Source organism: Sarcophilus harrisii, chromosome 3 (assembly GCF_902635505.1).
Source record: "Sarcophilus harrisii chromosome 3, mSarHar1.11, whole genome shotgun sequence".
In the NCBI taxonomy this organism is placed as follows: domain Eukaryota; kingdom Metazoa; phylum Chordata; class Mammalia; order Dasyuromorphia; family Dasyuridae; genus Sarcophilus; species Sarcophilus harrisii.
In genome coordinates, this window is record NC_045428.1 from 143,719,040 (window position 1) to 143,736,210 (window position 17,171).

Sequence of the window (17,171 nt, forward strand, 5' to 3'; positions counted from 1 at the left end):
ACAAAAACAACCATACCTAGCATCTGGCAGTTTCTACAATAAAGGATTAGAAACCCTGGAATAGCATATTCTGGAAAGTAAAGGACTTAGGCTTACAATCAAGAATTAATGACTCAGAGAGATTCAGCATCATCTTTTATGAGAGTGATGGATCTTTAATGAAGTAAGAGATTTTACATCATTCTTATTGAAAAAAAAAAAAAAACCCAGAACTAAACAGAAAATTTAATCTACAAAAACAGGACTCAAGCATAGAAAGATAAATAGGGAGAAAATATATATTATTTAAAGATTAGACTGTTTACATTCCTAGATGGGAAAATGGTATCTGTAACTCTTGGGAACTATATCTATTACTGGGGGTGGGGGAGCATTACATTAACTGAGGGTATGGTTGTAAATGGACTCTGATATGATTATATAAAAAAAAGACATTAATGGGTGGGAAAAGGTCTGTACTGGTAAAAGAGGAAAGGGGGGGGAGTATAATGAGACAATTAGATAAAATGAAGAGGCAGAAAAGACCTATTACAACAGGAGGAAAGGAGGGAGGGGGACTGAGCATTGTCTGAACCTTGATTTAATCAGTTTTGGCTTTAAGAGGGAATAACTTAATCCTTCAGTTGGGTTTAGAAATTTACCTAATCTTATCAAGAAGTAGGAGGACAAACAGGAAAGAAAAAGGAGGGGCAGAATAGAAGGAAGGGCAGAAACATTAGAAAAAAAAAGGTAAGAGAAGAGGGAAGGGGTATGGAAGGTTTGGTAGTGGGTGAGGTGGGTTAAAAACTATCACTTTGCAGATAATATGATGACATACTTAGAGAATCTTAGAAAATTATCCAAAAACACACTTGAAACAGCTCACAGCTTTTGCAAAATTGCAGGATATAAAATAAACCCACACTAATCATCAACATTTCTATATATTACTGACAAAGCCCATGAGCAAGAGATAGAAAGAGAAATTCCATTTAAAATAACTGTAGATAAAATAAAATACTTGGGGATGTACCTTCCAAGACAAATCCAAGAACTATATGAACACAATTACAATACACTTTTCACAGTAATAAAGTCAAATCTAAACAAATGGAAAAATATCAATTGCTCGTGGGTAGGCCAACCTAATATAATAAAAATGACAATTCTGCCTAAATTGGTCTACTTGTTCAGTGCCATGACAATCAAGCTGCCAAAAATCACTTTGTAGAACTAGAAAAAATAATAACAAAATTCAACTGGAAAAACAAAAGATCAAGAATATCAAGGGAATTAATGAAAAAAAAAATACAAAGGATGATGGCTTAGCAGTACCAAACCTAAAACTATATTATAAAGCAGCAGTAATCAAAACCATTGGGACTGGCTAAGGAATAGAATGGTAGTTCAGTGAAATAGATTAGATACATACAACACAATAATCAAGGCCTATAGCAATCTAGTGTTTGATAAACCCCCAAATTCCAGCTTCTGGAATAAGAACTCACTATTTGACAGAAATTTCTGGGAAAACTGGAAAATAGAAACTTGACATAGGCCTACATCTCACACCCCATTCCAAAATAAGGCCAAAATGGGTACATGATTTGAGCTTAAAGGTTGATACCATAAACAAATTAGGAGAGAAAGGGACAATTAACTTATCAGATCTTTGGAGAAGGGAAGAATTTATGACCAAAGAAGAACTAGAGAACATTATGAAAGGCAAAATGGACAACTTTGATTATATTAAATTAAAAGGTTTTTGTGCATATAAAACCAATAGAAAAAAATTAAAAGGGAAGTACAAATTTAGGGAAAAGTCTTTACCGCCAGTGTTTCTAATAAAGGTCTCATTTCTGTAATATATAAAAAACTATCAAATTTATATGACAAGTCATCCCCCAATTGATAAATGGTCAAAGGATATGAACAGATAATTTTCAGATGATGAAATTAAAGCCATCTATAGTCACATGAAAAAATACTTTAAATCACCATTGATCAGAGAAATGCAAATTAAAACAACTCTGAGGTATCACCTCATACCTGTCAGATTGGCTAACAGGAAAAGATAATGATAAATTTTGGAGGAGATATTGGGAAAAGTGGTACACTAATGCATTGTTGGTGGAATGATCCAACCATTCTGGAGAGCAGTTTGGAACTATGCCCAAATGGTATAAAACTGTGCATACCCTTTGACCCAGTAGTGCCATTATTGGATCTGTATCCCAAGGAAATTATGAAGGAGGGAAAAGGACCCATATATACAAAAAATTTTATAGCAGCTTTTTTGTGGTAGCAAAGAATTGGAAAATGAGTAAATAGCCATAAATTGGGGAATGGCTGAGCAAGTTGTGGTATATGAAAATAACAGAATATTATTGTTATATAAAAAAAGAATATTCCTGGAAAGATTTACATGAACTGATGCTGAGCAAAACAACCAGAACCATTGTACACAATAACAGCAAGAATGTGCAATGATCATCTCTGAAGGACTTGGTTCTTCTTCATAATTCAGTGATCCATAGCAGTCCCAATAGACTTTGGACAGAAAATTCCATCTGCATCCAGAAAAAGAACTATGGAAACTGAATGTAAATCAATATATTCTATCCTCACTTCTTTTTAAATGTTTTATCTTTCCCATGGCTTTTCCCTTTTGCTCTACCAACATAATTCATAAAACAATGTGTATTAAAAATAAATAAATTTTTAAAAAGAAAGATTTAAAAATATCCAATCTGTTTGATAAAATGTTATAGTTAAATAAGAATACAGTTTTTAAAAAGGAATGAAATTCCCTGGCTTCCACCAGACACTGAGTTAATTAACTGTTTTACATTATTATAACTACTTTGGGTATAGGGAATAGAAACATTTTATTAATTAAACCTTCTGCCTCAAATAATAAGGAAAAGTAAATTTGAACATACATGTTTCTCAGTGGAAGAAGCATTTCCCATACTGAATCCCTTATATTCTGAATCCTAGTTACCTATGATAGCCATGACTTTATAAAGTCCATCCATATGCCATCTATCCTCATTTTAATAAAACTAAATATTTAAACATTTTAAGGACTAAATGTTACAGGAGTCACCTGTTAGTGGCTGGGATCTAATTCTGACCAGCAGAATATATTGTGTAATGTGAGAGGACTAGGAGACAAGAGACAGTTACAGTGAAAACCTATGAACCTCTGATTTATTTCATCCCTATACAGAATATATATTTTCTAAGCACATCAATGTTATTATTGTTTAAAGAAAAGCATACTTTTTTTTGCAAGCAACACCTGTATCAGTAAATATGTGTTTTATCACCTCCAGACAGATATTTCTGATTCCTTTGGTCATATGTTCTTTCAGTCGGTCAGTTCTTCTCAGAGAGTTAGATAAAAATTGTTAAAGCCAAAACAATTCTTCAATTTCTCATTGAGTGTTATGATTCATAGCTGTGGGGGCTAGAAAACCGATCTCCCCCCCCCCTTTTTTTTAATAGTAACTTTTTATTGACAGAACCCATGCCGGGGTAATTTTTTTACAACATTATCCCTTGCACTCACTTCTGTTCCGATTTTTCCCTCCCACCCTCCACCCCTTCCCCTAGATGACAAGCAGTCCTATATATGTTGAATATGTTGTAGTATATCTTAGATACAATGTATGTGTGCAGATCCAAACAGTTTTCTTGCTGCTTGGGGAGAATTGGATTCAGAAGGTAAAAATAACCCGGGAAGAAAAACAAAAATGCAAACAGTTTACATTCATTTCCCAGTGTTTTTTCTTTGGGTGTAGCTGCTTCTGTCCATCATTGATCAATTGAAACTGAATTAGGTCTCTTTGTCAAAGAAATCCACTTCCATCAGATTACATCTTCATACAGTATCGTTGTTGACGTATATAATGATCTCTTGGTTCTGCTCATTTCACTTGACATCAGTTCATGTAATTCTCTCCAAGCCTCTCTGTATTCATCCTGCTGGTCATTTCTTACAGAACAATAATATTCCATAACATTCATATTCCACAATTTACCCAACCATTCTCCAATTGATGCTGTCCCTTTTTTTGTGCAGTTCCCTTTAACCCTTTACAAGCTCTCTGGGTTCCACACTGTGCGTGTTCCTCAACAATTCCCCATTTTTGTTTTAGAAAAGCTAAATGAAGTTTAGTGATCATTTGACTGACAAACTGAAGGAACACTCTCAATAACCCAGGCAAGCAGAGCAACAATAATACAGTCATAATAAATACTGGTCCAAAGTGTAACAAAACAGAAATTATGCTGCCTAAATGATTCAATTGTATGACAGATAATATATTTTTAGCGACATTCTCAGTATCAGTTCCTGATCTTTGGCTATGTTCAATGTCATTAATTATTGCATTCAAATCCCTCATATTCAATGTGATATTAACTTAAGAAATCAAATTTCAATTACATTTTTACCAAAACATATAGGAATACAATTAGCCTTGCCTGTAAAGTTAAAAGCTTTGGGGTCTAAGATTTCCATAGGTTTTCCCTAACAGCATGGTATGATATGTAGCTATATCAGTAAATTTGTCCACTCGAGTCACAGTTCATACCCATAGTGGAATGGGAAAGTAAGTCCAATATTGTGCAGTGGATGTTGTCTGATCTGCATGCTGAGGAATGTAAACAGCATTATAAGAGTTCCAGCAGAACTTAAGCTTCTTTTTTACTTTCTCCTTCTGGATAATCACTGCTGGTAAGAAAGTTCACAAATTTGCAGGGTGAGATACTATAACAGCTGTTGAATCTTCTGGGATGTTTGTTTTCTCCCCAGTGATGTGTTTGGTTGGAATCCATTTTTCTTCTCCATCATGTATGGAAACACAAACATACTTTTGTCCCTATGTCAGTCTATGTGATAGTCCATGCCATATTTAGTGTGGGGCTTTTACCACATGGCCCTAATAGATTGTGTCACAGAGCATAATGGGGATGGTTCCCAAGACCTTGCCATGATAAAAACTTTTCTTCCAGGCTTAAGCTGTTGTCATCAAATGTCAGAAAATTAATGGTGAAAACAACATAAGGTAGCAGTCTTGATGGTGAGTCCCGTCCTGTATTATTCCCTATTTTTGTTTTTGGAGAAGTGTTTTAATGTCTCTATGATAGCATTCCACAATTCCTTGACCTTGTGGGTTGTAAGGAATGCCAGTAACGTATGGAATATGCATCTCTATATAAAAAGCTTTCAGGAGGCTGAAATATTTGTGAGAGCATTGTCAGTTTTTAACATTATTAGGAAGACCTTTTGCTAAGGTTTTCAACAGGTCAGTTTAACTGAGGCTGCATAGAATCAGTGATCCAGGCCAATATCCTCCTCTTTCACCTAGTCCAAAAACATAAATAAATGTATTTAAGAGGGGAAGACCCTCAGGGTTTCTGACCAAAACAGAAATGATTGTTATTTACATTCAATCTGAGTGAATCAGGGCCCAAAGAAATGATACATGCACAGCTCATCATTCATTATAAATTTCATGTCTCATTTTTTCTACTCATGATCATGTTTAACTCTGGTTTAACACAAATCATTCCATAAATATTGTCTTTACTCACTCTTTCCCCTTTATGATTATCTTTTATCTTGTAATTAGTCTCATGCTCTCACTTAGCCCAAAAAGGTTCCCTTTTTAATACTGATTCATCATGCATTCACATCCCTGGTTTCTTTCAGGACTTAACTGAAGCACCATCTTTTGCATGAGCTTACCTTTCCTGACATCTCAATCTTTCTCCCCATGTTCCTATTTCCCATTAGGGTAGCATTTTCTACCCTTCATATGCCCCCTCCAACTTGTATCTTTTTAAAAGTTGTTTTTACATCAAGTCAACAAATCCACCTTGTGATAAGTACCATGGTAGATATCACCATAGTGATACAAAGAGAAGCAAAAAGAATTTTTGCCCTCAAAGAATTCACAATCTAATTGGGGGAGACAACATGCAAAAAACAATGTACAAACAAGTTATATACATGATATATTGGAGATAATCAGCAGAGGGAAGGCATTGATATTAAGGAATACTGGGAAAGACTGCTTGTGGAGGATGGAACTTCTCTCTCCCTTTCATCTGAGAGACAGATGACAGATGACAGAGAGACAGATAGAGAGAAACAGACAGGCAGAGACAGAGAGACAGAGTCAGAGACAGAGACAGAGAGACAGAATTTTGTGTTGTTCAATAATGTTTTAGTTTGTCCAACCCTTCATGACTCCATTTAAGGTTTTTGTGAAAGATACTAATGGTTTGCCATTTCCTTCTCCAGTTCATTTTATATATGAGAAACTGAGGCAAACAGCATTTTAGTGATTTGCTCATGATCATATGGATAGTATGTATTTCAGGGAGATAGTCTCAGGGAGAACTCAGGAAGAAGAGTCTTCCTGATTCCAAGCCAAACACTCCATCCATTGTGCTGTCTAATTGCATACATATATGTATATGTGTATGTATATGTATATGTCCATATAAAATAAACACTTACAAGCATATATTTTTCCAAACAGCTAGCTTTAGTTTGGCCTGAAACCAAAGACTGGAAAAGACTTTTTTCAGGTGAGATATTATATATATATATATATATATATATATATATGCATAAACAATACACATATACATATATATGCACAAAATGTATGCATATGTGTATATGCATGCATCATGTAATATCATGTAATCATATGTAAAATATATGTGTACATATATGAGTGTGTGTGTATGAGCAATCATGTACCCTGGAAGGGATTATGTTTTTTGGCTGGATTTTATTACCCCCAATCTTAGTGATTAGAATAATAATTAACAAAGAGTAGGCACTTCATAAATGCTGATTGATGGATTGAAAAAAAAATCTATTTACTGAGTGGGTAAAACATTTATTTGTGAAGCCTGTAAAATAATTGAAACACCAGTTTTGGAGCGAAATAAAAAGCAGAATATGTGAGAAGAATGTAATAAATGAATAATTTCAATTTTCAAATATCTATCAAAATGCAAAAGTCTAATAAAAGGAAGAGAAAAAACTTTTACTAAAGATAGTAGTTTTCCACAAATCACTTTCAATGGGAAAAATCACTGAACCACAGAATTTGAGAATGACAGGCTTAGACTGCAGCAGCCACAACTCCACAGAAAAAAAAATCTCAATTCTCTTCTTTTAATGCAGTGTCTAATTTTGTTTTAGATATTTTTTGTTTCAGTTGATCTGTGGAGACAGCAATCACCCTGAAATGTTTGAATAAGTGAGCAAAAGTAAAATCACAAGCAAAACACACACAATTTCATAACTTTCTACTTAATTTGAGAAGTATATTATTTATAATATGACTACTACATAATGTTTTTCAAGTCTAGAGTTGTGATGAACCCAAACCCACTTTGTATACTACTCTGGCTGAGATGGTATAATTAGCTTCTAGCTCTACCAGAGAGCATCTGTAGTCTTTTATGAATGGTATACCAGGTTCTGACCCCTTCCGTTCTGTTGTGTAGGAGTTGGTATGAAACCACTGGCTCACTAAACTCATAGGGGCAAGGAGAGGTACTGACCAAGTGGAACTTGCCAATCAGGAATCTTGGGGAGGGGAAAGGATGAAGCGGTGGTGGAAAGGAACTATGTGGATTCATTGAAGCTAGGAAGGCAGTGTGGAATGGCTGCTAATTCTCACAAAATGATAGTCCTCTAAAGAAAAGGAGTATCAGGGGAGTGGATAGTGGCAGTGGAGGCCACATGCCAAGGAAAACTAGCTCGCATGCCATTTCTCTGGCATGCATGTTTTCTGGCTGACTCTCTAAAATTCTTCACTATTTTATTGCTCCATTTTCTTATTTATAATCTTTTCCTTTTACATTAATTTTTTTTTGTTGTATTATCTATAAATGACAGTAATTCTGCCAAAATTATGAAACTAAAAAAATTGGTATTGTACATAACATACATCAGAATCACTATATTAAAACATATTTGAAGATAGCTAAAACATATTTACATTTGTTTTCATGTTTATAATTTTGTACTTGAATTGTATTGATGGATATCTGTTACATATCAGGAATATCCTAAGACTTAGAGGATTATTAATAGTTTTGCTTTCTTGTTTTCATAAATGTCTTCATTTCACCCAATTACTCAGAATGGGAATGATCATAACAAAAATTAAGAGTGGGGGAAAATAAACTATAAATGAGTAATATTTTATAAATATTATGTAAAGAAAGACCAACAATTAATACAATGGAGTTCATATGTTACTGAATGAACTTAAGGGCTGATTCTAGAACAAGTCAAATTTTAAATCACATTGCCCACGTAGACCAATAACCAATGTCTCTTCTCATGCACTGAAGACACATTTGAAGTATTGTTGTCATGGACAGCATGTCAGCCAAATTTTATGAGTATGTCTGTCCATTATCATACCTTCTTTTATTGAATAATTGTGATAAATTCAAATCAAGAAATTCTGACAGGAATGGGCTCAGGGACCCAAATCTTTCTGAGACTCAGTATACCTACCTGTAAAATCAGCACACTGGACTCCATTGGACTGTATGGTCCCATCCCACTCCTAAATCCCATGATTCTTTTCCTTTTTATTCTCAAAAGCAAGAGCAATATAGTATGGAGGAAAGAACATTTACTAGATGGTCAGGAAAGAGATGAAATCATATCAACACTTATGAGCTCTCTAATTCCAGGCAACTCATTTTCACTTTTTTAACCTTTCATTTTCCTTATTATAAAGTATAATCCAAGCTTCATGAGGCTGCTTTTAAGAAAGTGTGTTGTAAGCTGTAAAGCTTTACAAAAATCACTATTATATATGCCCTATTATGACATTGTCTACTGTTAGGAGGACATCAGCCTACTGATGTCTTTACATCTTTCTCAAACTCTACTTTCCATCACCTACATTCAAGGAGTTTTCCCTTCTTCTGTTACCATAGCTATGAATACTTAAAAATTATCATCATTTCTTTGTGGAAAAAAAAAGAGTATGTACCTGTCACCACTACATGATAGGCTAACTCTTCATTGCTCCTCACGTCACTAATTTTATTCCAAACCTAATAGTAGTATCAAGAATTTACTTAATGAAAAAATAAAAATTACTGATATTTTATAACCTAGAATAACATTGTATTGTAAAGGTTCCCCTATTCAATGTTCTTCAACACTTTTCATTGTCTGTAATAAACTAAGTTGGCATGTGGGTAAGGATTCAGTTAATGATATTTTTGTTTTAAAATTTTATTATTTATATTAGTTAGTTTCACATAACTAGTAACTGATTTCTGAATGAAGACAAAGTTCCCAACATTTATGTGTAGAAGAGTTATTCTGTTCTTCATCTAAAGCTTCATAATCAATTGGGTGAGGACATTAAGGGTGCTAATGAAGAAGAAAGTGTTTGGCTTCCCTTACTGACAGAATTTCTCTGATTAATGGGAGAATCAAGCAAATAGAAAAATCCAAAGGTCTTGCTCTCCTTTCTCAGCTCACAAGCCACAGAGAAGGAAGCATGTCAGCATCACTCTCCTGCCCTTGGTTCATGGCATTTCAAAGAGCTGGAAAGCCACAAGGGAATAGGGAAAGGAAAGTAGGGGAAGCATCTGGCTGAATTTTAACTAGAGGCTTACTGCAGTCAATTTATACCAACTCCTGAGAATCAAATGTTAAATTTTTAGTTTGGGCATTTATACCTCGATATTCAGCAAATGCTACCATTAGGGTTTGATTTATTGTTCTGTTGATTGTCTAGACTTAAGAAAGTGATGAATAAAATGTGAATAATGCACATTAAACTTGTCTTTTCTGTAGTACTATTTTTTTTCTCAATGGTTAAACATTTACCAGAACACTCCTGATCCTAACTAACCCTAAATATTTTATCTACTATTCAGTATTCCTTTGGCTTCAGATATAACCTTGATGTACTGAATCACAGAATGAAAATGACATATAGTTAAATACTAACCTTTTTATTATGAAATATAAAAGATTGATGAAAATGAAGGTAGGAAGGGCAGAAAAAAGGCATAAAAACCCATTAGAAGAAAAAAAATAATCAGCAACATTATACTAAAAGTATCATCCTTCTGTTAAAATAATGAAATAGGTCAGAAAGGTCTGGAGAGACTTACATGAACTGATGCTAAGTGAAATGAGCAGAACCAGGAGATTATTGTACACTGCAATAGCAAGATTATACAATGATCTGTTCTAATGATGTGGCTCTCTTCAACAATGAAATGATTTAGGCTAGTTCCAATGATCTTGTGATGAAGAAGCCATCAGCACGCAAAAAGAGGACTGTGGGAATTAGAGAACATAGTATTTTTACTCTTTTTGTTGTTGTTTACTTGCATTTTGTTTTCTTTCTCATTTTTCCTTTTTGATATATTTTCTTGTGCAGCATGACTAACTGAGGAAATATGTATAGAAGAATTACACGTTTAACATATATTGGATTACGTACTGTCTAGGGAAGGAGATGGGGGAAGGGAGGAAAAAAATTTGGGACACAAGGTTTTGCAAGGGTGAATGTTGAAAATTATCCATTTATATGTTTTGAAAATAAAAAACTTTAATGAAAAAAGAAAAACAATAAATTAAAATATGAAATAGGACAAAAATAGAAATATTATGGAAAAGAAATGACTATTTTTGAAGTTAACTCTTGAGACAATTTTTCTTGGAGATATAATTCTGGAGAACTCCGATAAATAATCTCCATGAAAATCTCTATCATTATACTATTGTAAGAAAAAATCTGTATGGTTCAAACACCTGTGGAACTATAACATATAAATATCAAAGGAAGTATAAGTAAAGAATTTATAGATTATATTGAAGTCACATATTTAATGACATTAATCACTTATGATGTAATTAAGGAGAAACAAGCCCTAATAAAAAACTTCATGAATCAGTTAGTGATCAAAAGAATTATTTTCTATAAAGTCATGGGTTAAGCACATTATGGTAGAAAAGAGTGCTTATTAAGACAATAGGTTTTGGTAGACAGACTAAATGGCTAAACTATAATATCAGATTTTGAAGGCTACAATTAGAAGGTGAAATAGAATAATTAGTTGTGTCTGCCACTTAATAACTTCTGGAAGCATGAATAATTTAAGATAGGAAAAGTATAGTTTCTACTATAATACTTTATAAATATTATGAAGAAGATTGTCTTTAAAAAGCATTTGAGCACATTACCACAAACTTTAAAATAAAATTAAATATGGCTAAAATATTGTTACACTCTACATGACTTTCCTTTAATAACATTTGTAATTTTTAGTAAGACTTTTAATATCAATCTTCTTGAAAGAAATCTGATCATTTCAGACTACAAACTGTTCCAAAGAGCAGGAGTCCTATTTTTCCTTTTGGTCATTATCACATGACTTTTATAGATTATTTTGCAAAGCCAATCACTGAAGCTGCCTAAATAAAAATGTGACTTTCTGTTACATTCAAAGTTAAAAAAACAATCCACACAATTCCCTGTGACTTGTACTGGATGGCTGGTCTAATATAAAGTCACATTTTTTTTTACTTAACATCAACTACTAAAAATCACATATTAGAAGAAATACTATTTTGGGGGATGTTCAAATGCATATTTGAAGTTACTACCAATCAATGCATACATTTCATACTTTCTGACCTTAGTAATGTCAAATATGGAGATTAGTTCTATTAAGTGTTCTATGATCAGTAAATGTTTTCTCTTCTATTTACCCCATAGAAGTATTTTCAGTTAATAAGTTATCTAATAAGTTATCTAAGTAAAGTTCAGTGTGGTAACTTCACATAAAACATCGAGTCAATTGCTGAAATTTACCATGCACTATTGTTTGACTCGATTTAGAATCTAAACTCTTTGATTCCAAAGCATTCACTGAAATGATATTTTAAAAAAAGAAGAAAAAAGCTAATGAAGTGACATAATTAAATCTAAATAATTTAAGCACGACAACAAAAAAAAGGCTATTCAAACCAGGCATAATTACAAGAGAATATTAATATTTCTTTCCATATGTAAAGACAAATCATTTATAAATAATTCAGAATTTAAAAATCTTAAATCATACGGGATCTTAAGAGATCATGTGGCCTGCTTCTAGCCTTTAAAAGGAAACATTTCAAAGAGAAAATCTCCTTTCTGAACATTCAACAGTCTTTCTCTGTATACTCTTTTGCACAATCTTATGTTCTAAAGTGTCATTTATTTGCACATTTTGTTCCAGTTTAGTTGTACCTAACCCATAGCCTTTCTCCCTCCATTCTATGTCCTATAGACTTTTTCTCTTATGTAATATGGTCACTTAGATTAAAAAGCATTGTCTACCCATTACCCTGAAAAAGAAACCAATTATCATTTGAGATTCCATTATGACCAACAGCCCTCATTTACAAAACAACATAGGCTTATTCCTATATTCTGTGACTCCAGAATAGTATTGAATTGATATATTCTTTTTTAATAATCTAACTTAGCTGCAATGTTCCTCAGGTTTCCCATTTATGGGTGGTTTCAGCAACCCTTTCTTTTTGTAGAGGAAAAATAAGAAAGGAATAGATATGGATTTGTGATTTCATTTATTTGAACACCCTAGTGTGGCAGGAAGGGAAATAAGTATTTAATAAGTCCCTACTCTCTGCCAGGAATTATGCTAACCACTTTACAAATATCATTTAATTCTATCTTCACAACAATCCTATGAGGTAGATGTTATTATCTTTATTTTAGAGCTGAGGAAACTGAGGCAGACAGAGGGTAAGTGATTGGCCTAGGGCCATACACCTGGTAAGTGTCACAGACCAAATCAGAACTTGGTTCTTCCTAATGTCAGGTTCAGCATTTCATTCACTGAGCCACATAGCTACCTCTAAGTGTGGAAGCTACAGATCAGCATTCCATCTGTAACTACAACTTATAGTTTTGCAGAGTTGCCAGAGACAGAAATATTAAGGGATTTATTACAGTCACACAGTCAGAATCTAGTAATAGGTAGGAACTAGTTGGCCATCATCTATTCACTACAGTATTCTCTCTCTCTTCAGTAGCTCATGATCTTGTGAATCAATTTAATTTTCTTTGTTTCTATCTTCTTTTGAAATGGAAATTTTCTTTCTCTCTTTTTGAATCTATAGAATGATACTATTCAGAGAGATACTCCTTTGTCTGCTCTAATTTATGAGAAATAAATATAGCTATTTCCCCAGTATTTTGGAGCTCATAACTGCTGAATCTTACCCCAAAATCTGTATCTCTGAAAAGGAATGAGAATATACCACAGGGATCACTAGTAAGGCCTTATTAGCTAAAACACTTCATTAACCTTTTCTCATTAGAAACATGAATCCCAATCTAATTTCAGTTTTTCTTTACTAACATTCTATCTCTCCTTCCATACTTTTAATTTGTATTTCTTATCTTAGAAAGAGCTTCTGACAAATATTTACTTTTTTGCTTGTTTTTTAAATTTATTTTCTTCTTCACATTTTCCATTCTCCCTTTGTTTTACTGAATATAAATAAAAATCCCTTAAAACTCCAAATCATCATATTAAAAAAAACACATAATCTACAAATATTTAAGATGTTGGAGCTGTTTTTAGGTGGTACACAATATGTGTGCTGTCACAAAGACCTGAATTCAAATCCTATTAGAGACACATTGATATGATCCTGAGTAAGTTACTTGTGTACTTTCTGCCTCTTTCTTCATCTTTAAAATGGGGTTAATAAATGCACTTGCTTTCCAAGTTTGCTGTAAGGATCAAATGTTCCTTGCAACAAATGAAATAAAATTTGTCAAACATTTTATAAACCTTAAAGCATCACATAAATGTTAATTTATTATTATTAAAATTTAATTACAGCTAATAGCTAACAACGTTTCAAAAATTTAAGATTAAGATTACTTAAACTCTTTATTTATACTGAGCATTTCTCTGACACTGACTTAAAATGCTACTGCAACCATAAAATAAAAACATTTCCCTTAACTCTATAACAATGAGAATTTATAGGGCCTTAATAACACCTACATGAGACCAAGAACATTCGCAATATAGATACTGCATTACTTTATATTTCTTGTGTTGGGAAACCGCACATAACTAAAAATGTACCAGAAAGAGTCCTAACAGCAAATAGAACAGAATATATTAGATAAATATTAATCCATATCAGTATCTATAAAGGCATATAGGGTTATTTTAACAGCTACAACAATTGTAATGGTACCCATGAAAAAATGTTTTTTAGAATAAGGTCAAAGATAGATATCACAGTAAAGAAATCAAAATGGAATTTCCAGAGTATATCTGTGCTCAGAATAATATTTCCAAGGTTAATAAATAAGTAAATGCTGAGTTACTTTAGCTCAAGAATAATGTCAGATTCTAATTGAATCTATTCTAGAAACTTACTATGTATAATTGGCATAGGTTTTTCCGAAGTTTGCTTTGTAAAAGAACTCCCTAAAATAGTAAAATAAGAAAAAGCATAAGAATTAATTAGCATAGATTTATAGAATATCCTTCCTTATAAAACTGAACATTTGTCATGAATTAAAATTTATATTTTATTTTATTTTTTAAAATTTTAAATTTTAAATAAATTTAGATCTCTAAGTCTAGAGAAAAGTGGTCTCATGTTTAGAGATTATATATAATAAAGGAGTAATTGGAAGACCTTTTTTCTTCCATGTATGGAGTGTTGAAGACTTCCTCGAGCTGATAGGGAGATGTTATTTAGAGCTCAGTTTCTTAAATAAATAAATCTAAATAAAATTTTAAAATAAAAAAATAAAAATATTATATTTTAAAATTTAACCTTTGATTCATGCAATGGAAGAAGTGTTGAAATTTAGCAGATTCTCTCTTAAAAATTAATTCCTCTATCTCTAAAAAAGAACTCCCTCCAAAAAACCCTATACAACATTCACTAAGTATCCTGTACTTTTCAAGTGGCTCTAAGGCTGAATTGGAATTTCCTTCCAATCTTGAACCACAGGAAAAAAAAAACAAAACCCTAACAGCGTTCTAGTCACACACACAGTAATTTTTGAATGTTGCCGACAGGTTTAAATCAATCCTAACTCCCATGTTTTGAAATGTGTCATTCACTCCAGAGACCAACTCTGAAAGTCTTGATAACTTAATTTTTTTTGAATACTTAAAGAAAAAATGAGTTAACTTTTCAAAAATTCAATAATCTGTGATTTCACTGAAATCAGTACTCCTTCCACTAATACAAGTCTCAGTACCTCCATCTAGTAGATGATTTGTGTGCTAAAGTATTCTGCAAATTCATTACTGTGTAAGCCAAGTTTCACCCACACTCTAAAAATTAGAAATTAAGTACTGGGTACCCAGTATATGCCCAAATACTCAAATCTTAAATGGGTCGATAGTTCTCATGATTTGGATAATTAATCCTCCAACAATACAGATCTCTACCTACTATGGCTTCTTGCTCAGCTTCCCCTTTCCTCATGCCCTTTCATAAATTCACCTCATTGGTTCACTCAATGTGTTAAAGGTTCTTTATTGCTTTCTTGACATTTCAAGATCACCAGTGGGGTTTGAGTTGTTTATGGTGAACTGCTCTCACCAAATGACAAGACCATTTTTTTTGGTACTATATTCCCAATAATAAATTTTAAACTGACCTTTGAAAAAAATTGGTTATTTTATGGTAAAAATATCTCTCAAATAAAAATATCAAGTATTACAACATATATAAAAGTATTTGAGGGCTGATGCTCACAAACAGCATGAGACAGTTCAACTTACCATTCTATTCAATGATTGTTTGTAATGGTTTGTGGGTAAATTTTTTAATATGCAAAGAAGTAAAACCTACTACAGTAGCCCATATAAAACTGGAAATAGATTTATATGACAGTCTATAGAGCATAACTGTCATTCCATCAAAATTTACTCTGAATCCTACAAAAAGTACAAGATTATTCCCTGAATTACAAACTCCCTGGCAAGGTAAAACTCAAGAAATGTGAAGTTTAGACTTGCTCATTTAACCATATAGATTAAAAATTTTTACCTTTAAAATATTTTTATAATGGAACTCAGTTACTTTTATTCTATAATACATATTTTTCTTTTCTATGCTGGTGGTTCATTTTCATTGTTTACAAGCAATTACAGGAAGAGCTGTATTTTTCACTCTTTTACATCAATATTTTAATAATTTCATAACTATAGTGCCTGGCACATAGTAGCCGCTTATGATTTGTGATTATGATTGATTTGTGATTTCATCATCATGGGTACTATGTCTAATAAAGATTGCAGCTTTTGCATGTCTCAATTATAGTGGAATTCTCTTTTACTTTCCTTTGTGGTCCTACTGCTTAGCACAGTGCCTGACACAGCCTGACACAACTGACTTTATTCTCTTTTCTTGACTTGGAACAACAACAATAAAAACAAAAAAAAGTCAAAAAACAAATTCTCAGAGGCAAAGCCTTTTCTAAAAATGGCAAGGCTGATCTTCCAATCAATCAGCAAGCATTTATAAAGCACTTAGTATATGTCAGTTACCATGTGAAAAAAAGACCCCAAAGCTCTCCTCTGTAAAGGATTCTCATATTCTTTCTATATGATGAAATATATATATATATATATATATATGCATGATTTATTATTTATATGTATGTATACAGGCATATACACACGCATTACTGCTATACATATACACACATATATATATTCATATATACTCCATCTACATATATATATATGTATGTGTATGTCTATCTATTTGTATCTATACCAAACAAATACAAGATATATATATATATTTTTTTTTTTGCAGGGCCAAAAAAAACACTAGAAGCTTGGAAGAGTTAGAAAAGACTTCATACCAATGGTGATACTGCAGCTGAATGGTAAAGGAAGCTGGAGGTTCTAAGATGCAGAGGTGAGGAAACACTCATTCTTAACATGAGGGAAAGCCAAGACAGAAGTTTGAGGATGGGAGATAGAATGTTGTAGGTGAGGAACAGCAGGAAGGTTATTTTGGCTGGATCAAAATTATTCTCCAGAAAGTACAGTTATTTATGAAAAGGCTAGAAAAGCAAGTTGGAACCAGGTCATGA